General features: G+C 39.4%; 1 protein-coding gene across 5 annotated transcripts in view; it reads left to right on the forward strand.

Moving 5' to 3' along the window:
* The window catches only part of BDNF (brain derived neurotrophic factor), an 85,343-nt gene that overhangs the window by 49,589 nt on the left and 18,925 nt on the right, over nt 1-16,829 (forward strand). Inside the window, exon 1 of one of the 5 annotated variants that reach the window (XM_063438848.1) lies at nt 2,959-3,082. The exons of the other annotated variants lie outside the window; for them this stretch is intronic. The gene's annotated coding sequence lies outside the window, so the exon portion shown is untranslated. Of the gene's footprint in view, nt 1-2,958; nt 3,083-16,829 lie in introns of those variants that run through there. 5 annotated transcript variants of the gene reach the window in all.

Here is a 16,829-nt window from a genome sequence, read left to right on the forward strand (position 1 = left end):
TGGAAAATACAAACCAATGGTCTTTAATTGCTCTTACATATTACAAATCACTCTGTGGATGGTCCTACTCTCACTGAAGCAGACTGGTTGGCATCAGGTTAAGTCGTCTCCATGTTAAAAATCCTAGGAGGCTTTCTAGCCCTGGGGAGTACTGAGAATATGGGTCACCAGCCCAGCCAACACAATGCTGGGCTAGTATAAGGCCTACAAAATACCTGCCAACTGCCTCATTCCTGCACTACTTGAATAACACTTTATTAGAAATGTGGGCATAAAATTTTGTGCTAGACATTTCCATTTTTCTACACTGCTGTTGGCTGTGGGAGAAGCCAGGGTCTGTGCACCCTATGTTGAACAGAGACCTTAGTGTTATTATAACTACTTGAATAACATGCATTCCATTGGCCCGCCAGTTGATCGTTATCTTTCAAGAATGGCACCCTGAGGATGCAGCCCACAAACTCTGCATGCTAGAGGGGAGATGATATTTTGATATTATTTTACTACCCTTATTTTATTTTTAAGTTTCTTGAAGGTATCCCTACTCACACAAGTCCTACAAGCTCTTATAGAAAGCTATACTAGATACAAATTAATCTGAATATTTAATTTGTATGCGTTTTCTAGTTTCTACGATACTTGAACAGGAAACGCACATGATGCTATTTGTGAATCTGCAAGTGAAATTCAAACGTTAGAGAGACAGCATTGAGTTCTCGACAGAAACCCCAAATAATTATATGCTCCTTACACGTAATCTCTAGAATGTGGTACTTCAGTGTAGTGTTCATGAAAACTTTGTTTCAGATACATGTTTAAACTCCGTGTGAACGTTTTAGGGCAACTGCTGTGTGCTAAATATCCAGTTGGCCTTATTTTATGATTGCACACAAATTATGATTCTTTCGATGCTTTGAGTGCTGTCTTCAACTTGTACTTAGTCCTGATTGTCTGTGATTTAACCTAAGTGTGTTTCCTGACAATTCTCCTACTTATTCATTTGGCATTTCGCCATAGCATATTGCATTAACTATACTCATAGACAATTGCCAGTTAAATTGCGTTCCTGTCTGATCCTGTTGTTCTGTGAATATGTTCTATGTTGTGTCTCAGCAGCAGAGCAAACATAGGGCCTTAACCTGCAAGGTGCTTGCCGTTGCCCCTATTGGTCTTCGAAAGTATATTTTGCAAACAATTTTCAAATATATTACTAATTATTAAGATTAAAAATGTTTCCTTCATTTGTTGCTACAAATAGCAAGTAAAAGGGGCTTAACAACTAGTGCTTTTTTTTAAAAAAAAATTTAGAGGAATAATGTATGCATTCTTTATTTTTGTTACACTAACTTGGCTCTCCCCAAGTTAAAAGGGTAATCCAGGAGTGGACCCGGTGCTCACTGTCCTAGGGAGTATAAGTTACACCTGGCTGATGCTGCCCAAAGGAGGCTGAAACGATCATCTGGGACTGCTGTACCTCCTGTGGAAAGAGAACTTGCTGGCATTTCGATTCTGAACTGCCCTTATGGGTGGGATCAGTCTAATATGCCTTGGAACTGGTTCTTTCTGTAAAGGCACAAATGAGCAAAAACTATTTTGAGACCTGAGTGGGGATTAACCGGAGAGCAAGCTACTGAGTTCCTCTAAACGTTTGTGCGTTCCCAAAGTTCTCGTATTCTTTGTTTTAGGCTGTATGGTTATTCATACAATTCTTCTCCAATTATGAAGTCTGTGTATCTCACAGGCCAACGTGCAACAACATTTATTTTTTTCCTAATTTTTGCAAGTGAGAAATAAAATATTAGAATGTGAATATTGGTATGTATTCTGAACCACACCAATACCCATGTAAAAATGTGGAAATGTATATGGTGCAACAAGAAAGCAATAAAAAAAAAACCTTCTCCCAACCTTGTAGTAACAAGTTGAGCAAACATATTTAACCTTAAATAATTATTTGGAATATTGTTGCATTCTGCCTTCTTTCTACCTCCATAAATTAATATTAACAGTTACAAGTTCTTCTTTTAAAATACTCATGTTGATTGACTCAATAATCAACCTACATGTGGCTCTATATAACCCAAGATTCTTATTAGAATGAGAAGAAGGAAATGTATAGGATATCTTGGAGTATCATTTCACTAAAGCAAGTTAATTGGATCGTTTCCCTGCAGAGCTGGTATGTGGTTCATGAATTTACAGGAGTTCGACCAGGGGGTTCGACCTTAGTTACTCAATCCAGCCAATGCACCACTTGCAATATAAGTGAGTGACTTCTAGACAATGTGAAACTCTCTTACAAAACAACTGGGATGTCAATTACAATAAAGCTCAGATCAACAATCCTATTGCATCTGTATCGGATAACACAAGCACTGTTATAGCAGCAGTACCAAGTAACATGTTATCAATAATTCAGGCGGTGGTTTGGACAGACAAAACATGAACCTATCTGTGTCACTCTATTTTAATTTTATTCACAAGGTGAAATGGGGATTTGCACCTTTTCAAAGTCTCTCTCTGAATTGCACGAATTTAGAAATATGAACCTGGCACCTCGGGGTGTTCTTTACCGTACACACAAATACTATGCATTATATCTTGTTTATGACTTCTGATATCCCCCAAACTAGAACACTGTATTACATTCTCCATTACCATGTAAATGCCTGACAGGTTATTTGGGACCTACAAATGAAACTATATATATATAAATATATATATGTAAGCAGTATGTGTGGAATTAACCCGAGTTTACAACACGAAAAAAACTGCATAAACCTGAAAAGCTGGTTATAAATAGTTTTGAGCATGTTTTACAGCACAGGTAACCATATGACTCACCTAGAGCAGTTTAAACTATGATGCATAGAGCGTATGCACCAATTAACTTAAACTTGCAACCAGGAACATGGGACTTTTAAAACTAAATGAAGAGCTTTGATCGTGGAAATATCAGAGGAGCAAAACTATGACTGAGTTTCTTGAAGGAATTTGCTCAGTAACCAGAAAGTTTTAGGAATGACTTTATGCGGCTAAAGGGGAGTCATGTGAAACGCAAGTCCATCCAACTGCAACTCAGGTCAGTGTCTTTGGTCATTCCACTGTCCTCTAAGCAGATTCAGCTTTTTTTTTTTAACTCAGTCTCCTTGATGATATCACTGTTTGCAAAGGAACTCCAACTTACTTCAACTCAGGGCAACTTAGAGGCAATTACTCTTCCTGAGTTAATTCCACAATTCGACTAAAAATGCTTATAATGCATATCAAAGCTGATTGAATATTCTGCTAGTGATTCCATAAAAACTAAATTATGCCTCAATAACAGTGAATGTATGAAGACTTTGTAGATAAGGATGGTCATTTCATCCATGTGGATACTATTTAATTACAGTATTATAGCACTTTCAATATTGATTTGCCAGCTCCTCCTATAAAGTTAACCCTAGGTTGGGGGTAGGCAACTGTCATCACGCCAGATGTTGTGGACTATTATGGGAGATGTAGTCGATAACATCTAGATCAGGGATAGGCAACCTTCAGCACTCGAGATGTTGTGGACTACATCCCCCATAATGCTCTTACACTCATCATGCTGGCAAAGGATCATGGGAGGTGTAGTCCAAAGCATCTGGAGTGCCGAAGATTGGCTATCTGATATAGATTGTCAGAGGCTGCCTAAGCCTGCCCTATGTGATACGTGTTGAACAAAGCAATTTTTCAGACTACTGAAGTGAAATGTTTTCCCAACATCTCTACATGGTGAACCCTTTCTTTTGTACATTAACTGAGCCCTTGTTGCCAAAACTAGAACCAGCTTAATTAGAATGATAATAAACAAGGAAGCGATGCCACTGTGTCCAGGTTAATTAAACGTTTAAACAGTATGTGATCCTCAAAGAGTTAATGCTCCGTTAGCTTGATTACATTTGACGTAAACCTTTTATGACCACTGAGTAAAGATTATAGAAATCTCAACCCTCGATTATTATGAGAATAACTGTGAGTGGTCATTGTTTGTAGAATAAACTTCAATTCAGTTCTAACAATGACAACTTGGTGACCTTCTGAGCTTCCTACGAGCTTTAGAAATGGAAAAGGTCCCTGTCTGTTAATTTGCTTAATTTGTAATCCAGCTTTCACCTAAATCACAATCTTCTTACTTTCAAGTAGCTCTTCCAGCTGATGATTAATTTGTCATTTTTTTGAATTATTAATAGCAATAGTATAGAGTAATTGCAAGAAAAGGATCATCGGTGGATTTTCTGTGTATGCTGACAAACCACTTTAACGGAAGCACTCGATGAAAAGCTATTCATTTTGTTATATTTGTTTTTTATATACAGATATATTTGGTGTCTGTGAGGTCTGATAAGTTTATTTAGAAGTCCACATTTTATTTACCTCTCTCACGGAGCTATACGCCTCCATCTTGGCGTCCAGTTGGTCATTAATATGAGCTCTGTGCTGCTTCTGTCATACAACATAGTATGTAGGGCTGGAGAAATGAATAAGAAATACAGGGGGTTTTGCGCCCCCCCCCCATGTTTACCCCATATACTGCCAATATACTATGCATATCAAGAGGTAAACAGTATGTTGTGTAATGAATGCTAGAAAGTAATCTGCCTGTTTCATGGTGCTCTTGGAGAGTGGGAGATGGAACTGGGTGGGAGAAAGGGAGATGGAGCTGGGTGGGAGAAAGGGAGATGGAGCTGGGTCAGAGAGAGGGAGGTGGAGCTGGGTCAGAGAGAGGGAGATGGAGCTGGGTCAGAGAGAGGGAGATGGAGCTGGGTCAGAGAGAGGGAGGTGGAGCTGGGTCAGAGAGAGGGAGATGGAGCTGGGTCAGAGAGAGGGAGATGGAGCTGGGTCAGAGAGAGGGAGATGGAGCTGGGTCAGAGAGAGGGAGATGGACTGGGTCAGAGAGAGGGAGGTGGAGCTGGGTCAGAGAGAGGGAGATGGAGCTGGGTCAGAGAGAGGGAGATGGAGCTGGGTCAGAGAGAGGGAGGTGGAGCTGGGTCAGAGAGAGGGAGATGGAGCTGGGTCAGAGAGAGGGAGGTGGAGCTGGGTCAGAGAGAGGGAAATGGAGCTGGGTCAGAGAGAGGGAGATGGAGCTGGGTCAGAGAGAGGGAAATGGAGCTGGGTCAGAGAGAGGGAGATGGAGCTGGGTCAGAGAGAGGGAGATGGAGCTGGGTGGGAGAAATGGAGATGGAGCTGGGTCAGAGAGAGGGAGATGGAGCTGGGTAAGAGAGAGGGAAATTGAGCTGTGTGGGAGAGGGAGATAGAGCTGTGTGAGAGAGGGAGATAGAGCTGTGTGAGAGAGGGAGATATAGCTGTGTGAGAGAGCGGGAAATGGAGCTGTGTGAGAGAGGGAGATGGAGCTGGGTCAGAGAGAGGGAGGTGGAGCTGGGTCAGAGAGAGGGAGATGGAGCTGGGTCAGAGAGAGGGAGATGGAGCTTTGTGGGAGCAGGAGATGGAGCTGGGTGGGAGAAATGGAGATGGAGCTGGGTCAGAGAGAGGGAGATGGAGCTTTGTGAGATAGGGATATGGAGCTGTGTGAGAGAGGGAGATAGAGCTGTGTGAGAGAGAGGGAAATGGAGCTGTGTGAGAGAGGGAGATGGAGCTAGGTCAGAGAGAGGGAGATGGAGCTTTGTGAGAGAGGGAGGTGGAGCTGGGTCAGAGAGAGGGAGATGGAGCTTTGTGGGAGCAGGAGATGGAGCTGGGTGGGAGAAATGGAGATGGAGCTGGGTCAGAGAGAGGGAGATGGAGCTTTGTGAGATAGGGAGATGGAGCTGTGTGAGAGAGGGAGATAGAGCTGTGAGAGAGAGGGAAATGGAGCTGTGTGAGAGAGGGAGATGGAGCTAGGTCAGAGAGAGGGAGATGGAGCTTTGTGAGAGAGGGAGATGGAGCTGGGTCAGAGAGAGGGAGATGGAGCTTTGTGGGAGCAGGAGATGGAGCTGGGTGGGAGAAATGGAGATGGAGCTGGGTCAGAGAAAGGGAGATGGAGCTTGTGGGAGAGAGGGAGATGAGCCGGGGAGAGAGGAAGCTGGGTCAAAAAAGGAGATGGAGCTTAGTGGGAGAGAAGAAGATGGAGCTTGAGGGATAAGAGCGGGAGATGGAGCTTGTGGGAGAGAGAGAGATGGAACTGGGTCAGAGAGAGGGAGCTGGGGAGAGAAGGAGATGGAGCTGGGGAGAGAGGAAGCTGGGTCAGAGAGTGTGTGTGTGTGTGTGTGTGTGTGTGTGTGTGTGTGTGTGTGTGTGTGTGTGTGTGTGTGTGTAATTTAATTGAGCGGCAGGGAATTGTACAAAATAAATATCCAAATTATTTGATTGTTTTAGCCATAATTTTGCAATTTAGATTTTATTTGCATTAATTTTAAGTTTAGAGAATAACCCTGCCTGTATCCTAGTACTTGTTGATCTCAATGCCAAATTCCAGCTCTGTAATATATCCAACAAGGAGTGTTCTCATAGGACTTAACAATAAATAGAATTTTTTTTTCATTTGGACAGACGTGTAAAGCATACAAGTCAGTCCCATTACCAGATTTTTGGGTAATGGGGCTCAAATGACTGTATGCTGTTGCATGTCTGCACAAAATAAAGAGTCCTTTTGTCTGTATGTTTCCTTCATGTAGGAGAAATACGTTTCAGTTTTACGTTTCTATTTTCACCGGTATATCGCCGCACTATACTGGAGCAATGCATTGTAGGACTGGTATAACAATTTCCAGGGCTGCTTTTTATCCAAGCCCAGCTTTCTTACTCTCGGGCACATGTAGACAAGGACTTCATCTTCCTACTGATATATCCGGCTATGCCGAGGATCTAGCTTGGCAACTTGCAAAACCTACATTTATCCTTCATAGGAATATATATTTATTTAACGGCAAATTGTATTATTCGTGTAAAGAAACATTTCGACACTTGGTTTTAAGGTTTTTTTTTGGGCAGTCCCTCAGGAGCTGAGAGGCAGCAATTGTCATATTTTGTCTGACAACACATACAAAAAAAACATTCCTAAACTTGTTAAGATTTCAGATATCAGAAAGCCTTATAGAAAAAAAAACACTCTCATTGATTTTTAATGTTAATAAATAAATAGAACCAAATGGGCCCATCACTATATAAAAAGAAAAAAAATTGAAAGAGAAGAAATTGAAAAAAAATGAAAGAGTTGAAAGGAATAGGCATTCGGTGTTACCCTTTTCTGGTCTCTGCTGCTTACACTTCATTAAAATCTGTTCGGCACAAGTGTTCGTGTTTTTGATTTTCAAGATTTCCTGCAAATGGAATGTTTACAGTTTTAACTGCTTGTTTGATTTAAGAACAAATCCTCTCTGAATTCTTCTGACTGACTAAAAAGCTCAAAAAACACGTGTTTAAAAAAATGCCGAAAATTTTAAATCCCCAACTTTCCCTAATTTCTTTCTTTTCTTTCTTTCACTTAGTTGTCAAAGCGTAATGTGTTCAGATGACAAACACAGACATTTTTTTTCATTATTTCTTTTGCAGTCTTGTAGAATCTGAGTTTTAATAATATGCTTTCACTTAAAAGGAATCTGAAACTAGTTTTGGCACTGTCCTCAGAGCTATATAGGGTTTTGTTTTCTACTGCAACCAGTTATCTTCAAAGAATTGTAACTAAGAATACGTAACGTGCAGAATACTCTGTAATAATCTGCGAATGTGGCTGCGGATTTTCATTTAACAAGCCACTGTTTTCGTACATTTTTTTATGGAAGTGGATAGTGAACGTGTTCTATTTGTATAATATCAATGTATCAAAACAGAAAATGATATTCTATGATTCTTTTTATTTTTAATATTACTGTGACTGTCCCATGGGAGGGTGGAGCGGAGTTTTTGGATGTAAGGTTCCCATACCTACTGACTGCTTTTAAAGAAGTTATTAAACCGTAGTACTTTTTACCTGTGAATGGCTGAAATGTTCCTCTTAAAAGTAAACCATAAGAATTAAATTAATATTCCACCCTAACCACTACAAACATGCTGTTCCTTAATGGCCTTCCTTCCACCCAGTGTTGGTTGCCAAACAGCTTTAGAACAGTTTTATTTCTTACCTGGTGTCGGTCTGGTGTAGCTTGCGCTGAGTAAGACCCGGATGCTGATGGTCTCAGACAATTAGCTAGCCCTAAACTGTGGGGTTTTGCTCAGGAGAACTACTAGAAGCTCCTTAAGGAGCTCCCAGCTCTCACGTCCAGCTGCAGGTCCTGCAGACCGCAGATGAGAAGTCAAACTATCCTAAAAAGGTTTGACAATTTACAATGATGGGAGTGTTATGGCACTATAGGCACCATAACCACTAAGAAAAACATGCAAATTATCAGAATTGTCCTTTTACAAATAATCAGAATTATCAGTTTGACCTTTTACCTGGATCCTCTGGGCACAGCTCCATGCCTCCACAGCTGTTCAGTAAGAGCTAGGAAACTTCTGGATCTCACTTCCGCCTGCCGGGAGATGGGGACCAATACCTTGCGGGCACCAATGCTAAAATGGGGGTTGCAATGGAACTCTGGTTACCATAAGCACTACAGCTTTGATTGCTCCTTTAACCCCTTAAGGACACATGACATGTCTGACATGTCATGATTCCCTTTTATTCCAGAAGTTTGGTCCTTAACCCCTTAAGGACCAAACTTCTGGAATAAAAGGGAATCATGACATGTCACACATGTCATGTGTCCTTAAGGGGTTAAGGGGTTAACATCTTTTTTGTCTCTTTAAAAAAAAAAAATCACTTGAAAATGCTTGAATTTCATCTGAGTATTTAAAAATCCACAAAACCAAGCAAAGAAAATTTGCTATTTTCATTCAATTTGACAAGTAAAAAATGTAACTTCCCACATCTGGAAAAGCCAGTCAGAGGGATTTTGGCTGATGATAAAGCAAATTTGATGATTTCAGGCAGAGAGACAGGGTGGCCTTGGTGAGAACAGCATAGAGAGGGAATAAAGGTACGTAAAACTACCTTTTAAGCCTCCTTGGGGGGCTGGACATTTACATTACAAGATAAACACACCTCTAGTGGCAATAGATGTGGCTACCAGGAAGACAGTGATACATGTTTGCATTCCTATCGCTACAGCGAAGCAATTCGAGGCTTTTCTTTGGAACAATTTGGAAATTGCAAATATGTTCCTCACAAAGTATGGTGGCAGCTGATTTTTATCTACCGTTTGATATTCATTTTAAAATATGAGAATGAGGCACAATAAATCAGAGACTCATTTTACAGCATAAATGCCGTGCAGTAATGTAAAAGTATCACAATAAAGTCAATATTTTGTATCTATACATTGTGCTGTCAAAACTTACATATTATCTGTGTGCAACTAGTATTGAGGACACAAATATAATATGGCTCTTAAAACACTTTTCTTCCCATAAGCCTGTGTAGCTTCGCACAGTGCCAGATGGTCACCTCACACTAAGCACTGCTGCATGGTGTATAAACATATGAAGGTGGTGATGTCCACACACCCTCTTGTGTTGACTTCAGCAGCCATGTTTGTGTACTTTTGTGGAAACGTTGAGGTACTTATAACCACAGAGACATTTCCAGTAAACGATTAGGCAACAGATAACCTTCCAGCAGTTATAAAACTACAGTTTCCATAATATTTTACCAGCATATAGGCTAGAAGCTTAGTCAGCCTAAAGTGACCAATGTCTTCTCAGATATATTGGCCAGGAGCATTGCTAAAGGCAAACATACTGGGGCTCCTGAATAAGGCAAATTATGGCCCCTTCCATAATAACTGATTTAACTCCCTCCTAAAACCTGCCCTATGCCATGCCCTAAGTCCAACCATAAACTATAACATTTTCTATGAATCCGTTTATGACGCCAGAACTCTTAATGAATTCAGAATATTAGATAAACTCCAACCATGCAGCCATGTTTTATTAACTCTAAACTCTTCTTCATTAATAACTTGCAGTCACAGCAGCACTGTGCTACGTACTCAACCCCAGACTTGGTACATTAATGTAGCACTGTCACAATGTAACGTGCAATTGGAAGTATTAGTTATCTGTCAGGTATTGCAGTGGGCCCAGGGATAGCAATGACAGGGTGCCAAAAATTAGACCAAGGGGGTTTCAGGACCCCATTCAGGACTTCAGCCCCTGTCAGTCGTCCCGTAGCAATGCTGTTCAAATCCAGAAATCAAGCCTTCATCTTCTGGAAGACCTACTGCTCACCAGAAGTGTGACATTAAGTCAGCATTGTTTTCCCATGAATCCTCAATTCTTCAGGGAAAAAAAAGACCCAGAGGGTTGTAGACGAAGGGTCAGAATCAATAATTTATGCTAGATCAGGCTGAATCAAGGCTCGCCCCCCATGGCAAATGTGAGACACTTCGCTCATTGCTATGAAATATATCATAAATGGCTCCAGAAACACAAAAGATTAATAATGACTTAAGGCTTTTTATGACCGAGTTCATTACGATATTAAATCTTTCATGTTATTTTAGCAGTGTTAGCGGTATTTAATTTATGTGGAGCTGCCTTAAAGTATTTTTATAAATAAATGCAAATTGGTGAATAAATGGTTTCTTTGCTTATTTTTTTTTTGTATCATTAACCCTATCACGGTGAAACATACTATTTATTTAGTATAGTATAAGAAATCTGGATGATTATATAAATAGAGGCATCTGTTTTTTTTTATGTATTCTTATAGAACATTAAGCAAAAAAAACCTTTTTTTTTTTTTTTTTTTTTTTTAAACTCCCTTTAACAACAAATCCAGGCTTATCTTTAAAAAAATAAATAAGAGAACTTATACCAATTTAAATTTCATTATTGATAAAATGCACGCAAATGTGGTTGGATTAACATACCACAAAAATACATCAAAGAATCAGCCACATGTCCCACAATTTCTACGTAGTGGTCCCTCTCTGTAAGGGCTCCAATTCTATTCTGTACCTCCCAGCGTCATACAAGGACAGACAAATTGCATTTTGGTTTTTGCTTTGTTTGTTTTTTTATTTTGTTGTTTTTGGCATGTGAAACTCACTGATTCTCGAAATTATCCGAGACAGCCAGTTTGCGATTATAGGCGCCTGCCTAATAGAAACATAGAATGTGACAGCTGATAAGAACCATTCGGGCCATCTAGTCTGCCCAAATTTCTAAATACTTTCATTAGTCCCTGGCCTTATATTATATCTAGGATAGCCTTATGCCTATCCCACGCATGCCTAAACTCCTTCACTGTGTTAACCTCTACCACTTCAGCTGGAAGGCTATTCCATGCATCCACTACCCTCTCAGTAAAGTAATACTTCCTGATATTATTTTTAAACCTTTGTCCCTCTAATTTAAGACTATGTCCTCTTGTTGTGGTAGTTTTTCTTCTTGTTTTAATCACTGATGGACATCCTAGTGCAATACCAATTGCTTTTAATGAAAAGAAACAATGTGTCATGGAGCAGCCCATAACTCCCGTATATTTGTGCAACCCGGCCCCAATTGCCAGCCGTCTGCTGCAAGGCATAGAAAAGAGGAAGCTGGTAGCCGTAATGATTCAACCATAGCCAGTCAAAGTAAGCTCACTAGTCTTATTCTTGCTTATCTTTTCATAGTAAACTGGGAGCAGGGCCTAACCGCCGACCAGGACAGTCCCATAATACCGAGCTCCTCCAGGAAATCTACTACAATTGCCTAAAATTGAGCTTTATCAACCTTAATTTGAGCTAAATCTTGCTCCTATTGCACCCTTAAGCCTGCATCCGGTAGACGTAGCTCGTGCTGGACATCCCTGTAGCCTGTTGGTTCAGTCGAGGGCGGGGAAGCAGCTGATACACAGTCTTTAAAGTCCTGCCCCCCTCTTGGGCTGGTGGGGGATATCCCGTCCCCCACTGGTGTATTGAGGTGAGCAACCTCTTAGGACCTCCAGCTGACCAGCTACTCAGAGAGCTAAGGCCTAACTGCCAAAGTGGCCACCCTGCTGAGCCCTACGATAATGTCTGCCTCACAAATTCAAAGTCACATAGATCAGCTACTCCTGACATTTGATAGAGTGTGCACGGATTTTTGGGTAAAACTATACGATCAGAGACTTACCACTACCCCTACTGAACGAGTTACGGTCCCACAAAGTCGTCCCGCTGAGCGACTCATCTCTCACAAGCACCTCCAACATGTTCCCAGAGGGTCATGGAGGAAAAGAAGGCGCAAGAAGCCAGTGCGGCGGTAGGTTCTCCCTCATCGCTTAGGTCTTAACACTGGCTGCTACTTTCCCCGAACGCAGCGCTATACACCTCTCCACCCACAGGTTGCCTAGTATCTAGTAATTAAATAATGGATCTCTTGATTATAATGAAGAACAAGTCCCAATGCATTGTCAGTGACTTGTATTTGTTTATCTAGGTAAGGCTCATGGGAAAGCTAGTTTGCTGATGGCTAGAGGTCAGCTCTATAAAGATTTCTACCAAAGTAGTTTTCCTTAATCCATCTGTGATTATGCAAATCTTAAAATATGTACTGCTGAGCTCCTTGAGGATTGGAATTTATGAAGCAATGCCTGAGATTTGAAATGATTTTAGCAAATGTAGAATTAACTGAAAATGTTCGCTGGATTCTCAACCGGTTGAGGAAATGGGTCAATGATGTGACCAGTAGGCTACTCTCTTCCGTCATATGCAGCTAAGAAGTACCTAGCCGTTAAACAAAAATGATTTCACATTCTGGGAATAATAAGCGAACTTTGCTTACGGGGTTGTCCATTAAAGTGGCAATTCATGGTGAATTCAATGCGAATTTCAAATTTCAGGTCAAAACAGGCAAACTGGAAAAAATGTATGTCAGCTATGCTTCCATTCAACTTCTCTTAAATTTGAAATTGACTTTGAAATCACTTTGAATTCTCATGTTAGTGAATAGCTATGTTCGTCACTGTACTAACAGTCTGAGTTTCAGCAGCTTTGACAGAGAAGAGATAAGTTTATAAAAAAAGAGGAATCTTTTTATACCATATTATCGGAATAGCAAAGAATTTCACTTTCAAAGATCACATGTCGAGTTAATTAACCAAAAAATATATTACCAATGAATAATTGAGTATCTCATTCATTGCAAATTTGCCATCTGTCAAATCGCTCCACATGATATGTTAGCCTACATAATATACATAGAATATCCTATGGGGCGTATATTCTAAATCAAGAATCACGTCGAATTGATAAGATAATTGCTTATCTTAGGCCAAATATCAGAATCTTTTCCAGTCTGGTTATTTAGATTTGCCTAAACTGATGAATTCCATTGTACTTCCCTCAAAATTAACAGTTTAGAGAATAAATGTTACATAGTTACATAGGCTGAAAAGAGTCTTGTGTCCATCAACACAGTTTGAATTGCTTTCCAATTTCATAACAAATTAGGAAAAAAAAATCCTTCTCGGCCCCAGAATGGCAGTCAGATCTCTCCTTGGATCAGGAAGCTATTACCACATCAATGAAAGATTATAACCCTAAATATTATGTTTTTGGAAGTATTCATCCAACTGCTGATTAAACATCTGTGTAGACTCTGATAAAACCACCTCTTCAGGCAGATAATTCCACATCCTTATTGTTATTACTGTAAAAAAAACATTCTCTCTCCTCTAGACTAAATCTCCTTTCTTCTAGTTTAAACGTGTGACCTTGTGTCTTACATATAGACCTGTCTGTCTGATGTTGCATGGAATATCGGTATGATTTTTCCAAGTAGAAACGTAATAGTTATATTTACTATAATTCTCCTTCCTTTTTTTATACTATGTTTATTGCAAATGATATAAGGGTTTATTTACTATACAGTGTTTTGTGCTATAATGACAGCTGATACGCAAGATTTATGCCATAACAGCCAAGTTAGAAAAACTCTCCGAATGATCCAAATGGAGCACTTTGTCTTTCTCGACTACAATAGCCTAAATGTTTCAACCCAGCTGTCAGCTCACCATAACTCACTACTTAGTAAACAACCCCCATTTGTCTTCATTGTATTTCATTTTGCATAATGACTTCTGCTGTTGAAAATAGTAGGTTAACGTACAGACATTTGTTATTTGTCATGACAACCTTCCAAGATAATAAAGAAAAGAACATGCATGAAATCTGTCCTCTGTTGTTTCAGTTGGCAGCGCATTGACGGCAAAGTGATTTGTGTCAAGTAAAGGCCTTAAGTGTATGTCTGCTTATTTGTTTGCATTTCTTTTAATATTGTAGTCTGCGCAGAGTATAGAAGCTGCAATACATGTCAACAGGGCTTTCTATAGCTTGAATATGGACATCAAAGATATACACTTTTAATGACCGTGTATGTCTGGGATCTACTGTTTGGACACCACTGCTATGTTACGTTGATTGAATTGCTAATTTAATGATGTGTCTGTACAGATCGAAGGACAGCAAGGCACTAAAAACAATTCACATACAACACTCAAAAAAAAAATGTCTACACTTACACAAAATATACAGTTTAAGGTAGCAAAAAGTTTAAAAGTTTTGCAAAATTGCCGAAGTGTTTTAAGTCTACCACTTCATCAGACTACCCCTCAGGATCCTAACCTAATTTACACAGAGGAAGCATTGCTGCCTTTACTACTACAATGGGCTCTAGATGGGTCACATTCTTAAACAAAGGAGCTTAGTCTTATCTCAAACATAATATAAGATAAATAAACAGAGATAGATTATCTGTTCGCCCAGTGAGTAATGGAATGCCAGGACTCCATGTTTTAACACACCCTTTGCCAGTCAAAATCTGCAAAAGGCTCATGTCCAGTGTAGTTAGGCACAAGCTAGTAAACAGGTATTGGAAGTGGGTCATAGAGATCAATATTTGCAGACTGCATCATGGATTTATTATTTATTATTTATGAAATATTATCAGATTCTGCACTTATGCACAATTGGGCATGGGCAAGCCACATGTGCCATCATACCTCAGTGCCAAGCTGCTGTTTGAAAGTGCGACATCTATTGATATATAAATGGTTTTGTCAAGCAATCAGAAGTATGTATGCAATCACTATCTGTCTGTCTGTCTGTCTGTCTGTCTGTCTGTTGATGGTACAATGTATTGCATTTTGTACTGGAGTTTCGCTATTCATCTCCATTGCGCTCCGTTTTTCATGCTTTTATATTAAAATTATATTTGGAATTTAATTTAATAACACATATCTTTAAAATCAAAAAAATCTATATGTCTGTCTGGCTTATATAGGAATGTATTTTATGTGAATCAGGGCTTTGATGTTTTTAAGAAAATGCACAATGCCCTTACCACCTATTTTGTCTGGTACTCTCTTTAGCAAAATATAGAATTTCTTTACAAATGTGCAAGCTTGTTTGGTTAAAGTGCAAACTGTAGTACCTGTTCAACGCCTAAGGTTCTACTCTAGGCATTCTCAACTCACTTTTAATCTTTCTGACTTCAATATAATTCGCCATTCAGTTGGTAAACAAAAAATCCAGGCCTCAATCTATTCTTCCAATTAGAATATTTTGCCGTTGTATCTACTGTATTCAAACTTCAGTTGTATAAAACGAGTCTGTACTTGATGGCAAGTTTTATAGTAAATACGGTTTGAGATCAGCTCATGTATTAGAGAGACTGTGCTATAATGGAAGATCTGTCTATAAAAACGTGACTGCTTTCAGTGGGTTCGGAATATTTGAAATGCAAATATAAATCCAGTGAAAGATCTAACTGCTTTGCCTATGCAGTTCCTCTGGCTTTTAGACATCTCTGTAAGACACTAGTCTGTCTCTGACATGTCTCTGTTATTCAAAAATTAAATCACAATATTTGGCATTCTTGAGGCTTCAAAATTTTGTCACCAGCCTATGTGGTAGGTAGAATGGATCAGTCTTGGCTGACGCCTTGTCTCCTGTGCTGAGGGATTTGCAGTAGCAGATCTTGAAATTTAGATATTAAATAATGTTCCTAAGTAACTGAAGCTGTGAAATGTTTAAACCAATCTGCTTATGAATTAGGGAGCATTTAACCATCATTCTTGGAATAAAGCTTCCAAAGATTATTTCAATGTACATTGTAAAATTAAAAAACAAATGTAATTTTATTTGTATTGTTTTTAAGGTGATTGAGCTGTGGCTACGCATTTCTCCTTATTCTAAACAGATGGTAGTTTTCAATTTCTCATTTGGGACAATAGGCTATGGACATCTCAAAACTGGTCTGTCTTGTTTTCGAAATACGGCTGCTTTGATTATGTTTTACAATTAGTCTCAATAAAACCGTAAAACATATCCTGCAGCTTACAAAGTAGCTAAGGCTTATAAAACGATATACTTTGTCATATTCTCTTTTAATGAGGTTGATGAGAACATTAGTCTTGTTTGTTTTGGGTAAACTGAGCAGGCTGTCCTCTTTGTATATCTTTTTTTATCAATAGAATGTTTTCCTGTAACGCTCAAAGAAAGAAAATGTATCTCCGTAAAATATAATATTGGGTTGCTGGGAAACGCTCGAGTTATTTACAAATAAGCCGTGGATAATATATTCTCCCATAATCCATTGCTGTTGACTTAACATTATTGAAAGTGGTTTATGTTTGACCAGTCACCAGAACAGATGGTATTGCAAGTATTGTGCAATGAGAGCATATCAGAAATTGTCATTGGCATTTCTATTTAAGGGGGAATTGTAATTTACCTCGAATGTGCACCATTAAATAAAACTTTGCAAATCACCTACAACCTGTGGCCCCAGGGAATATTTAGGGTATCTGGGGAGTTGTTGATGCTGTGTAAGTAAATAATAGAAATGTTAACACCAAC

The sequence above is a fragment of the Pelobates fuscus genome, chromosome 12, assembly GCF_036172605.1.
Source record: "Pelobates fuscus isolate aPelFus1 chromosome 12, aPelFus1.pri, whole genome shotgun sequence".
Classification (NCBI taxonomy): Eukaryota; Metazoa; Chordata; class Amphibia; order Anura; family Pelobatidae; genus Pelobates; species Pelobates fuscus.